Source organism: Oncorhynchus keta, chromosome 28, assembly GCF_023373465.1.
Source record: "Oncorhynchus keta strain PuntledgeMale-10-30-2019 chromosome 28, Oket_V2, whole genome shotgun sequence".
NCBI classification, from domain to species: Eukaryota; Metazoa; Chordata; class Actinopteri; order Salmoniformes; family Salmonidae; genus Oncorhynchus; species Oncorhynchus keta.
The window spans coordinates 33,189,646-33,203,574 of NC_068448.1; the positions used below are offsets into that span (position 1 = coordinate 33,189,646).

Below are 13,929 nucleotides of genomic sequence, written 5' to 3' on the forward strand. Positions count from 1 at the left end.
TTACTTGTGTCATGCACAAAGTAGATGTCCTAACCGACTTGCCAAAACTATAGTTTGTTAACAATACATTTGTGGAGTGGTTGAAAAACAAGTTTTAATGTATGTAAACTTCCAACTTCATCTGTACTTTCAATGTGTTTTCCCCAGAAGGTGCGTAAACTGTCGTGGGAAAAAAATTAAGATTTAATTGATTGGATACGGGAGCTATATGTTTTTGACAGTTTGTGATGGAACGCATGAAGAAAATGCATGTAGCGTACTTTCAGAATTGCTTGGTGAGCTACGCACAGGTAGGCTGTGAGCTACTGGTAACTCACAAACTACCTTTTGGACCTCTCGTGTAGATGAAGGGGAGGAGACAGGTTAAAGAAGGATGTTTAAGCCTTGGGATAATTGAGACATGGATTGTGTGTGTGTGCCATTCAGAGGGTGAATGGGCAAGACAAAAGATTTAAGTGCCTTTGAATGGGGTATGGTAGTAGGTGCCAGGCGCACCGGAGTGCGTTAAAAACTGCAACACTGCTGGGCTTTTCACAATTAAAAGTTTCCTGTGTGTATCAAGAATGGTCCACCACCCAAAGGACATCAAGCCAACTTGACACAACTGTGGGAAGCATTGGAGTCAACATGGCCCAGCATCCCTGTGGAACGCTTTCGACACCTTGTAGAGTCCATGCCCCGAGGAATTGAGGATTTTCTGAGGGCAAAAGAGGGTGCAACTCAATATTAGGAATTAGTTCCTTATGTTTGGTACTTTACTGTGATGTCTGTGATATTTTAACTAGTGTATTTTACTGTGATTACTGTCTTGAACCTCTCTAGGGGACCTTCTTCAATTACATCAAGAGGCTGGACAAGTACCACATGTGACATGTCCACCCCAAGGCCAAGTTTGTCAGGTAACTGCTGGGAAACACACCGTACCATACAAAAGCATGAACACACACCTTGTTATGCTCCTATGTCGTTGTAGTGTAAGTTGCTGCAGTTGTTGAAAATATTTTTTCCGAATTATTAATATGAAACGTATATATGTCGTGTAGTTTTCTACTTTTAGCCTAATTATCAAATAATTTCAGTCAATCAACATTCCCATCTGAGTGGAAAGGCATTTGTCTGAGTGGAACGGCATTCGTTTCAAAAAGGTTGTCATTTACCTTTCATCTCTAATTCTTCCTCTACTCCCTCTCTAGGGTCCTGGAGAGCCTGCTGGTCGCCATGGTGACGACGGTGGGGATATTCGTGGCGTCCATAACGTTGGCGAACGTCGCGACTTGGCCTCCCCCACAACCAACAACAACAGTACAGCGCCGGTACGTTTGGTAGAGCTGAACTTCGTTTAAAAAAAAAAAGTGAAGCATATAAAAAAGCAAGTTATAAACAAACACAAAACGATGTCATAATCATCCTGAAACAAGCACTGAAAGCATATTGGAACACAGCATGATCATAAAAACAACCTAGAATCAAACAAAAGCCATCCGTAAAAAGTTTGTCTTGTGTGTTTTCTATTGTCTCTCTGACATCTTTCGGCAGTTTAGTCGCCTGTTGTTGAATGACTTAAAATGTCATTGATCCCAACCCTGCTAACAAGGGGGGCGGTTCAGGAGGGTGCATTGTTTCAAACCAATGTAATTGTCTGTCATGTAGAATAGAGAATCCGGTTAGCTCGGCTCATTACATTTCTATCTGCAACGTCACTGAACATACCCGTTTCAACATTGAACATACCCAGTACCACTGCTCAGTTGGTTGAGCTGTGTAGCAACTTGCCTAGTGTAAATAAACCAATTCATCTGGCAGAACACACTCCCACTCCAGTATTACACAGTCACTGTGTTAATATTTCACGTTTCAACACTTTGGCTGTGATCTTTGGTATATTCCTTACCAGTCTCTCCAGGCCTCCAGTCTAGTGTACACTCAGGTCCTTCAGAAGTGGAATTTAGCATTTTTAATGGCTCCCACACTGGACAGATATTTTGCAGTGCATACATGTAAGAATAGATAGTTAATAGTTATTCTGTCCCAACAAGACGTACAACGACATGGCCACTCTGTTCTTCAACTCTCAGGAGGTGGCCATCCACCAACTTTTCCACCAGGACGGTGAGACAGGACCTGACCTAGGATCAGTTTGACATTTTAGATCAGGGTGTCCCAATAGGCGGCCTGCGGGCCAAATTCGTCCCATCGCTGAATGTAATTGGGGACCAATATTTTAGGTCATAACAAATGAGATTATGGACAAGCTCCCATTTGATCTGAAGGGCAAAACTTATCCCACTCCTGTACTAAACAGCATGCTCAATGAAGAATCTCCATGTAAAAGTACTTCTTAGTTCCAGGACCAGGCTTGATCTGTGTTTTCTTTGAACAAGGCTGTCTCTATTGGGTGCGTGTGCGTGCATTACATTGTTTATGGGCCTAATAATAAAGATGTAATCTAACCTTTTAATGTGGCAGTAACACAACCAGTCATGATGTTTTCAAAAAGTAGGCTACCTGTGCATGTTCGTCCACTCCAAAATAATTCCCGTGTCCAAACTGTCACTGCATGTACACTCTGATGAATGGAAATAGATATCTGTTTATAATTATTATTTTTTAAGTGGGCCTAATGCCTCCATTGATTAGGCCTCCATTGATTAGGCCTCCATTAATTGATGCGTCTTGTTGACAAATTGACCTTTTTTGTACCCTGAAAAGTCAGGACACCTGAAATGGGGCTAAAACAGGGATGGCCACCCTAACACACTCATGGTCAATTTACTAGACGAGGCTACAATGTGAATTACCATGAACCTGAAATAGGCCTACCAGTAGTCAGTGATGTAGTAGTAAAAAACACTAGGTGGGTAAACTCTGATTGCTGGTCGCGGTGAAAAAAGTAACTCTCCCTATACTTTCAATGCATTTTTCAGAAAAAGGTGGTCAACCTGCGTTTACCCACCACCAGTGCCAGTAGCCTACCCTCTTAGCCGATTAGGCAATTTTACACACATGAGCACACGCAGAACAGGTACAGAACCTACATTCAATTTAATAGACCTACATGAGATGAATCAAAACATGTGTACACCCTAGTTCATGAGTTGAATGCTTGGAATCTTCACATATGTGACGTAAAACTCTACCTTTCCTTACAGTGATGACATTTATGACTGTGTTATTTGTCATTATTAAGCATTTAACAATTTAATTAGAACATTGAACTTAAACCCTGTGTGAATCCTGGATCTTGGAGGTCTCAGAAAGTGCACTGTAAGTGTAACTATGCCTACACAATAGTTAATTGTGCTTTGCAATGAAAACTGTTGTCAAGGTTACACATATACAAAATAATGTAGGACTATGCCATTGCAAAATCGAATGCTTCTAACCCGAAAGTCAACTACTGTCATTAACATATACTTGTTGAATGGATTGGATGTGCATTGGTGTCGAGCTGAAGGCTAGTTGTCTAGTGTTATTGTAGACCATGATCAGCTGAGCCAGGAAAGAAAATATTAAATGATCTACTTCTTCTTGCCACGGACGGCACGGAGAACACGAATACCAGAAATACAAAGCAATGAGCGCTCTAAACAGCCGACTGACAAAAGCAAACAATTATAAGTCAACGGATAAATCTAATGCATTGGAATAAAGGCTATTTTATCAAGGACACATGGCAAACAAATGGCGCAAATGAGGAAGTGCAAAGGAAAATCTATGCGTTTTTAAAGGAGCTCAGCTGAGGCTGAAATTCAGCAATACTGAGTGGACAGTGCCACTGTCGAGCCAGCTATAGAATTATACAGTACCAGTCATGGACAGGGAGACAGTTTGTGCAGCCACGTAGAAATAAATCATTTAAACCATGACAGAGAAGTGGGGGTGTTCGTTTCATTTGAAAGCTTTTATTTTCATATTTACCACTGTAAGACATATTTATCCCTGGATCGTAAACACATAGGAGAATGGTTCAATTAGCGTTATTTAGAGACCACCCCAAAGTTTGACTTTTGTTGCATTAAGGGGAGCTAATGTCTCATTCAGGGGAGCTCCCGGGTAATTCGCACCCCGGCCCCTGGTCTCACTCCCTATACATATACAAACTGAAAGATATAAATGTGCTTGTTTCAATGTGATGGCTAGACTTTAGTCAATCATTATACTGAACATAATGAACACCTCTGTGGCCTGCTATATATTTATCCTCAGGAGCGAACAACTCTGCAGTTCTGCTAGCTTTTTTCTTCTTCTCCCTGGCACTTCCTGTTACTGCTGTGGTTGTTTTACGAGGTAGAACATCAGCAGGACTGAGGCCCCTGAGGACTCGGCTGGAGTTGTGCAGACCCCTGCTGTATTGACCCTCCTTGTCATGTGACGTGTCATTTACTGTGTTTCCGGTCTGCCTCTGTAGGTACTTTCAGCCCCGTGACGCTGACAGTGTTCTTTGTGCTGTGCTTCCTCTTAGCGTGCTGGACGTATGTCCAGTGGCCTCTTTGTGCCCTCACTGCTCTGTGGTGGCGCTTTCGGACACCTGGTGGCCAACCTTCTCAATATGTAAGGACAACGTTTTGATAATGTTCTAGAAATGCTAGGCCAACGTTCTCACAATCAAATGTTCTCGAAATGTAAACCCAGCATTCAGATAATCTGTATTCAAATACGGAAGGCCAACCGTCTCATAGCAAAAGGTCCATGAATGGTGATGGTGTATATCAGAGTCATATACATGTATAGACATGTAGCTATATACTGCTCTGGTTTATATGATTTGAAATCTGTTGGTTTGGAAATCTCTCACCTAGTTTCCCAACGCCAGTATTTATAAAGTATAGTTTTGGCTCTTCTCATGGAGTTTCTATCTCTTGGAAAGTGAAAAATGCTTACTAATGCAACTTTTTAGAGATGACATCCTCTGAGAGGGAATCTGCTGACCGGACATGTTCTCTCAGCGCCTCTCTCTCCCGCTCTATGAGTTTCTCTCTCTTCAGCCCACTTCTACTTCTTCCTCGGCTTTGTCAGACTTGGGTATTTTCAGTTATGCTCAACTGAGGGTAATGACTGCTATGTGTCACACTAGGATGTCTGTGGGAGAGTTATCTTAACTGGCTGCTTATTCCAAAAAGGTTATCTTTATAGTTATTGGTTAATGGATTAGTTTTGTGTTTTCTAGGAACAAGAAGATAATGTAATTTGAGTCGACACTGCTAGAAGTAAGCCTGAGAGTCTTCTGCATGCTTTTATGCTCACTTCCTGACACTGCTCTTCCTGATTGGCTTCTTTGGCTGTCCTGTTGCCACAGCAACCTGGGGATAGACATCTACTCCGGGACCTTTGCTCTACTTGGAGCAGCTGCCTTCCTGGGAGGCGTGGTCTGGATGACCATCAGCTTGACTGTCATTCTCATCGAATCAACCAATGAGATCACCTACAGCTTGCCCATTATGACAACCCTCATGGTAAAGTACACTTCATTGATTTGAACTTGCATTCACAATTTAGTGCACTTGTGTCAGTGTTGGTGCTTACAGGATGGCGTGTGTGCTCAGGTGGCCAAGTGGACAGGGGATTTCTGCAATAACGGCATCTATGACGTCCACATTCATCTGAGAAGAGTGCCAATGCTGGAGTGGGAAATGGAGATGGACAAGTAAGAAACACATACTACATTTATGATAGTAAAGATCAGTAGTCATTAAACAAGACACTTGTATCCAAATGAACTTCAAGCTAACACGTTTTTCTTCAGTATACACATACAGTATGCTGCGTGGCCCTTTTACAACTTTGGCCAACTGTGTAATCTGCTGCTGTGTTAAATTCCATTTCAAATCACTCATTTCAGGAAGGGATAAAAAAATATATATAAATAGCTTCTGCTTTTCAGTTTCTTGAAGACCTTGAAAATAGATTACCTTTTTTTCAATTAATGAATTTGGACCCTAACACGGGCACACGGGTATGTGTCTCTCGTTTGTCTCCCAGACGGACAGCCAGTGGCATCATGGAACCCAACCCGACGTACGTGTACCCCTACACGCACATCCAGTCCCTGGTGAGCATCCTGCGCACCACTGTCTACCACGTTTTCCCCGTGGTTACCGAGAACAGGGACAACGAGCACAAGTTCATGAAGGGCAACATCCTCATCAGCAACAACATTCGCTTCAAGGTAGGAGCCAGGGCCACGTGCAGATAGAAATGTCATGAATAGAGCCGACATGATTTCTTATTCTAGATGTTAGAGGTATTTTTGTTCCACTTGTTTCTATCTGAACCTTTCACAAAGTTTTGTCCTGGGCTGTAATCATAGTCGCAGACCGTAGCAAAATGTTTGGCCTTTTGCAAAAAACTCATTGCAATGGAAACCGTTTACTGAACCAAACGGAAGCAAATGGTGGGGGGGAACTACCTGAATTTGTCCAAAATAAACTAGTTTTCGTTGCAAAACGTTTTCCATTGTTCCCGTTTTTGCAACAGACCAAATGTTTTTGTTACTGTCTGCAACTAATGAACCCCCTTACTGAAGGTGCCCTAGCCATACCACAAGCTGCCACCAGGGGGAGTAAGAGCTCTGTTATACTGTATAATGCATGTATTGGTGCCATCTACAGTACCTTAAATATTCATACCTCTTGACTTATTCCACATTTTTTGTATTACAGCCTGAATTCACCATGGATTAGATGTTTTTTCTCTCACCCATCTACATACACAATACCCCATTTTGACAAAGTGACATGTTTTTTTTTATTTTTATGTTTGCAAATATATTGAAAATTAAATACAGACATGTAATTTACATAAGTATTCACACCCCTGAGTCAATACTTTGCAGAAGCACCTTTGGCGGCGATTACAGCTTTGAGTCATCTTTGGTATGTCTGTATCAGCTTTGCACATCTGGAATTGGGGATTTTCTCCCATTTTTCCTTGCAGATTTTCATTGTTCCCTCTATCCTTACCTGTCTCCCAGTCCCTGCCGCAGAAGATAAGATATTTCAAATCAAATCAAATTTATTTATATAGCCCTTCGTACATCAGCTGATATCTCAAAGTGCTGTACAGAAACTCAGCCAAAAACCCCAAACAGCAAGCAATGCAGGTGTAGAAGCACGGTGGCTAGGAAAAACTCCCTATTTCTGTATTTTATTTTCAATACATTTGCAAACATTTCTAAAAACATATTTTCACTCTGTCATGGGGTATTGTGTGTAGATGGGTGAGAAAAATATATTTGATACATTTTGAATTCAGACTGTAACACAAGAAAATGTGGAATAAGTCAAGGGGTGTGAATACTTTCTGAAGGCAGAGTATAAGCCTGTTAATTTGGCCCTATTTGTAGGTTATCGTTCCTTTCCTTCTTGTAGTGTTGTTACTGTAAAGCACGGTGTGACGTGTTGTTGATTTTAAAGGGCTGTGTAAATCACATGGGATTTACTGATTTGACACGATTGGATAGGCAACAACAAACATTCTATTTCTATGTCAGGGCAGTGGTTATATCAAGGGAATGTAGGAAACAGGGATGCACAGACAGTGAGGTGTTCATGGTCTCTTGCTGTAAGAACCTTTACACTAAAGGAACAGGAATGTGTGTGTGTGTGTGTGTGTGTGTGTGTGTGTGTGTGTGTATATACACGGGAGCTTAGTGGTTAGAGCATTGGTCCAGTAACCGAAAGGTCACTAGTTTAAATCCCCGAGCCGACAAGGTGAAATATGTTGACGTGTCCACGAGCAAGGCACTTAACCCTAATTGCTCCAGGGTCGCTGTTGATAATGGCTGACCCTGGCCATGACCCCACTGCCCAAGGATGTCTCGGGGAGAGTTGGGATATGCATAGAACACATTTCCATGTCACAAATGTGTATAATACACACTTGTACATGTGTGAAAAAGGACAAATATAAGCATCCACCAAATAATGTTTTATTATTTTCTATGCACACGTGTGTAACCCTGTCCCCCCCTCTCAGAACGCGAGCGTGCTGACGCGGGCAGGGGAACAGTGGCGGCGCTGCCAGTCCATGAAGCCGTATCCGTCCAGCGAGCTGCGCAAAGTGTGTGACGACCAAGCGGTGGCCGTGGTGCCTGTCGCGTAGGAGGGCCAGGACATGCTGCAGCAGATGCTGGAGAGGAGGTGAGACCCACATACACTCATACACACCCGTACGCACACACACCTTCATTCCCACCATCCCATATTTTACAATATCAACCATGTGACCATCCCTGTAACTTTGACTTGAATCAAATGTGGATTTTGAGTCCCTCATTCTTCTGAACTGTATTAGAATAAACATTGCACACATTGTAATCAATAGATTCAGTGTGCAGGATTCTGAGTTGTCATGGTAATGTAGATATTGAGAACAAACAACACGCTTGAATCCAATTCAAGGCTTTAATTAACGGCATACACGTAGCATACAATGTCAACATACATGAGTCTCAACCAGCCTTTTATACTTTCCACTTACATAACATTTGCATTCTCATTGGTCAGTAGAAAAACATCAGTTATATGATCAGCTTGGCTGCGTTTACACTGGCAGCCCAATACAAATATTTTTTTCCACCAATTGGTCTTTTGACCAATCACATGATCTTTTTCAGGGCTGATCTAATTGGAACAGAAGACCAATTAGTGAAAAAGATCAGAATTGGTCTGCCTGTGTAAACGCAGCCTTTGGAAACATATGTGGCCAATATGGAAACATATGGGGGCCTATTACAACCATCGATTAAAGTCGCAGTAGGTAGCTTTTGGGGCAACCTGGGCAAAGTCACGTAGAAATGTGAGTTAAAAGAAAGTCTGAGAAGCGGTATATCTGTTCTATGTGTGCTATTTATATTCATACTTTTTAATTATATTATGTGAGATACATGGATGACTGCTTCTTCTGGGGAGTGCCAATATGGCCCACTGGTGGCTTCAAAGCCTCTCATTGGACAATAGATAGTATCAGCGTTCCAGGGTTTATACATATCATTGGTAAACACAGTGGTATGTGCGAAGTTCAGCCTTTTTGTTGTAATGGACCCATAGCTTCTAGGTCTTAATATAGGTCAGGGTTCCCCAACTGGCAGCGATTGGTTTTATTTGGCCCTCAACGTTTTCTGAGCAAAAACAAAAAACATGTTTTATTTTTCAGTCTTTTTTTCCCCTTGTGGGACATAAAAGATGATGATAACCAGGAAATCACCTCCAAGTGATTTTTAATGTTGTAAATCTGTTCCCAAGTATTCCCACACATAATAGAGAGATGTTATCATTTACAAATGGTAGGTTTGAAATGATTGTTTTAGCCCAAAATACACGGAGTATACCAAACATTAAGAACATTTTCTGAATATTGAGTTACACCACCCCCTTTTGTTCTCAGAAAACCTTAAAATTGTCGGGCATTTACTCTACAAGGTGTCGAAAGCATTCTACAGGGATGCTGGCCCATGTTGACCCCAATGCTTCCCACAGTTGTCAAGTTGGCTGGATGTCCTTTGGGTGGTGAACCAATCTTGATACATATGGGTAACTGTTGAGGATGAAAAACCCAGCAGCCTTACTACCATACCCCATTCAAAGGCACTTAAATCTTTTGTCTTGTCCATTCACCCTCTGAATGGCACACATACACAATCCATGTCTGAATTGTCTCAAGGCTTAAACATCCTTCTTTAACCTGTCTCCTCCATGATCCCTGATGTAGGGCTTCAAATCAAATCAAATGTTATTGGTCACATACACATTTAGCAATGTTATTGCGGGTGTAGCGAAATGCTTGTGTTCCTAGCTCCAACAGTGCAGTATTATCTAACAATACACAACAACACACACATCTAAAAGTAAAAGATTGGAATGAAGAAATATATAAATATTAGGATGAGCAATGTCAGTGGTATTGTCTAGAATACAGTATATACGTATGAAATGAGTAAAGCAGTATGTAAACATTATTAAAGTGACTTGTGTTCCATGTCTATGTACATAGGGCAGCAGCCTCTAAGGTGCAGGGTTGAGTTACCGGGTGGTAGCCGGCTAGTGATTACTATTTAACAGTCTGATGGCCTTGAGATAGAAGCTGTTTTTCAGTCTCTCGGTCCCAGCTTTGATGCACCAGTTCTAACCTCGCCAACTGGATGATTGCGGGGTGAACAGGCTTAGGCTCGGGTGGTTGATGTCCTTGATCTTTTTGGCCTTCCTGTGACATCGGGTGCTGAAGGTGTCCTGGAGGACAGGCAGTGTGCCCCCGGTGTTGGGCAGACCGCACCAACCTCTGGAGAGCCCTGCGGAAGCGGGCGGTGCAGTTGCCGTACCAGGCGGTGATACAGCCCGACAGGATGCTCTCAATTGTGCATCTGTGAAAGTGTGAGGGTCTTAATGTATACATCGGTACATCTTCTTTGTTTCCTGTGAGAAGTGGAGAGATGCCCATTATTTTCTAAGAAGAGTGCAGAGTTACCAAGCAGACACAATGCTTGACGTGATGTGTCCAAACAGATACTATGGTATGTTCTAACCACTGAAGTCATAACCACATGTTAGCACTGATGTCTTTACCCCATTACTGCAGTCATAAACCAGGTAATGACTCATCCTCTATTTAATTAACAAGCATGTTTTGAAGGAGAAGCATGTGTAAGGGAATGTGTACAATTATTACTGTGAATTGGGGCACCAGTCTTATGGGACAGAAATTGTATTTTAAGGCGACCTGACTTATTTTAACAATACATTTATAAGACAACAATGAAAATACTAGGAATAATATGGATTCATCTGAAGGTATAAATTATTTTGAGGTCACATTTACCAAAATAAGAAGACCACACAATTCCTCTATACAATCAACATTTGAAGATGCTAATCAAAATATCTACAAAACATAATGAAAATTATCATGGAAATAGGTAGTATAGGGAATAGAATGAAATATGAAAAGCTTAAGTGTACTGCTTAGTGTATGGGCACTTCAGTTCCAATTCCTGTACCAGATCTTATTTAGGGGCTTCATAGCAAAGGGGGTGAATACATATCCGCGCACCACAGGGCGTGAAAGGGATAACGAATCCCGTTGTTTGTGTCGTCCATTTCGGGAAAGTTCCTGCGTAATTGCGCTAACTCAGGCGCTTCACTAAATCACATTTGACATTGTCCGTAAACTTGAGTTAATTTGTACACAAAAAATCATACAATGATGGAAAGACCTGTGTGTTGTCCTTGTTAATGCAGACAGAGCTCCAACTTCTTAACCATAGCCTCAATTTTATCCCGCACATTGAATATAGTTGTGGAGAGTCCCTGTAATAGATTCAAATCATTCAGGCAAGATAAAACATCATCCAGATAGGCCCGTCATGTGAGAAATTCATCATCATACAAGCAGTCAGACAAGTGAAAATGGTCAGTAAAGAAACGTTTAAGCTTGTCCCTCATTTTTTTTTAAATGTGTCAATACTTTGCCCCTTGATAACCAGCGCACGTCTGTATGTTGTAAAAGTGTTACATGGTCACTGCCCATTATCATTGCATAGTGCAGAAAATACACGAGAGTTCAGGGGCCTTGCTTTAATGAAGTTAACCAGTCTACTTGTCAGGGCTTTTGCACCATCAGTACAGATACCAACACATCTTGACCACCAATGTCCATTTGACGTCACAAAGCTGTCCAGCACTTTAAAAATATCCTCTCTTGTTGTCCTGGTTTCCAGAAGAGGATGTCTTCCTTAATCACCCCCCCCATAAACATAACAGACATGTATCTGGGCTGTGCCAGGCCCGCCACATCTGTTGACTCATCCAGTTGTATATAACGCATAAAATTCACAGGCTTGTATGCAAAGCAGTACCTGTTTCCAAACATCTCCTGCCATGTCACTAATACGTCATGAAACAATGTTATTTGATGAAGGCAATTTTTGGGCCTTTTCCCCCAGCATTGTCCCAGCCATATCCACGGGAGCAGGAGGAATTAAGTCCTCCACAATAGAATGGGGCTTGCCTGTTCTAGCCACTCGGTAGCTCCCATATAAAACTCCTCTAGCCCCTTCTTATTAATGGTATGTTGCCTTTATTCATGTCTTACTACTCAAATGTCTTAATTCTCAATCAAAAAACTTGTGTGGCATGTTTCGTTTCTAAATGGCTTCACAAGAGTGAAGGTTTCATTGAGTTGTGAGACCTTTGCACATATAACACACTGTGGCTGAGGAAAGGCACTACTCCCAATATAAGTGAACCCCAAATTAATGTAGTTCATTGTATTTGTGCCTCTTCGAGTGTCCAACGTCCCTGTCTGTTTGGTGCTTTCCCGAGTAAGGGGGCATTAGCTCATCAGATTCACAACTGTCAGTGTCCATGCTAGCTGGGTTAGCGATCTTTAAAAAAAAAATCCTTGTTAGGAAGGATTACCTACACATACTGTGCAGCTCATGTTATAGACAGATGCTACATGGCAGACCAATCTAATCTCATCTCTTGGAATGTCCAGCCCATCCATAATCTCAGCCAATCTTGGCTAGTGGGAAGGTTCCTGGCTTTTTCCATGGCTAAACCAACTACGCTCGTAATTTAACACTTATGTGTTCACAGATGGCATACACATTTGTAAAGCACATGAAAGTTCACATGTTCCAGAAGGCATTTCTGACAAAAAAAGCATTTTGATCAAAAAAAGTTAGTATACTGTAAATGAACAGAATGCTTTCAGTTGAGCGTACTAACTATTTGCCTGTCTACCGGAAGTTTATGCTGTTGCTGTGCAACCTCTTGCTAGCTAGTTAGCATAAATGACCAGTTAGACATTTTACGACTTCGGGTGTGTTCTTAAATTCGACGTGGAGTGCCAGAGTGAGCTCGTAAAGTTAAATCATTGTCAGATTGTCCGTTTGTAAATTCAGAGTGTTTCGCTCTCGGAGCACACACTGGACGAGGAGTAGGGTTGATTCGAGCGTTCTGACCTTACAACGGCATCCAAGCTAACGTTGGCTATGAGACCACTCTGACCATTTTACTCACCCTAGCAGAATTGGTTAGGCAGTTTGTTATCCAGAGCGTTGATGATTAACTGTGCTGCTGGCAAAACTTTTATGCCTTTTTGCCGACGTTACACCGGCCAAATTCAACCGGTGTTGAGCGCTCTGGTACACTCAGACAAGAAGATAGCCAGGGAGAATTTACGAAAGCACCCCATTTTCTTCAAACCTGAAAACGATGTGAAGCCACACCCATTTCCTAAATAATTGCATTATGGGCCCTAAAGTACAGAAATATTGTCCTCTGCGTGTATACTTCATATTTAGGCTAATTTAAATACGACATCCGGGAACTCTTGGCATACTAACTATAATCGATACTATGACCAATAAGCATACTATATACTCAATTCATGTCACAAATAGTACAGTTAGTATGCGTATTCGAACACAGCTTTTGTTTCCCTTATGCTTTCGTATTAATACCCTACTTGTTACTGAGATGTCTAACCTTTGAGTTAGCTTACTTGCACACTTTGAAATTATATGCAATAAAGTGCTGATTCTTTGAAGGTAAGTGTATTATTATTATTATTATTATTATTACTATTATTCAAGATTAACTAGTCAATGTTGATTCATCAAAGATCACAATCCTGCAATAAAGAGTGGAAGGAATATGTCTCATGTGTTTGTGTTGTATTCTCAAATGAACATTACCTTTTTGTTCAGTTGTAAGCTCTCCAATTAGTTTTGTCACTCAGGATGCCAGTCATGCCCATTTCACAGCTGATAATGGCACACGACGCCAATGCAGCAGTGGTTCCCAACTCTGGTCCTTGAGTCCCTTCAGCGGCATACATGTTATAGCCCCAGACAAACATACCCGATTCAACTAATCATCAGGCCCTCATTGGAGGGCCTGATGATTACTTGACACGTTCATTGGAGGGCCT

The 13,929-nt window shown here is 41.7% G+C and overlaps 1 long non-coding RNA gene and 1 pseudogene across 1 annotated transcript; one reads left to right on the forward strand and one right to left on the reverse strand.

Moving 5' to 3' along the window:
* The first annotated feature begins 227 nt into the window (after nt 1-227).
* Nucleotides 228-13,929, forward strand: part of LOC118360581 (H(+)/Cl(-) exchange transporter 6-like) — a 31,349-nt pseudogene continuing 17,647 nt past the window's right edge.
* On the reverse strand, nt 8,389-13,196 carry LOC127912787 (uncharacterized). The gene is made up of 2 exons (XR_008083423.1): nt 13,017-13,196; nt 8,389-10,409 (listed from the first exon to the last, which is right to left on the reverse strand). It is a non-coding gene; the product is annotated as an uncharacterized LOC127912787 (long non-coding RNA).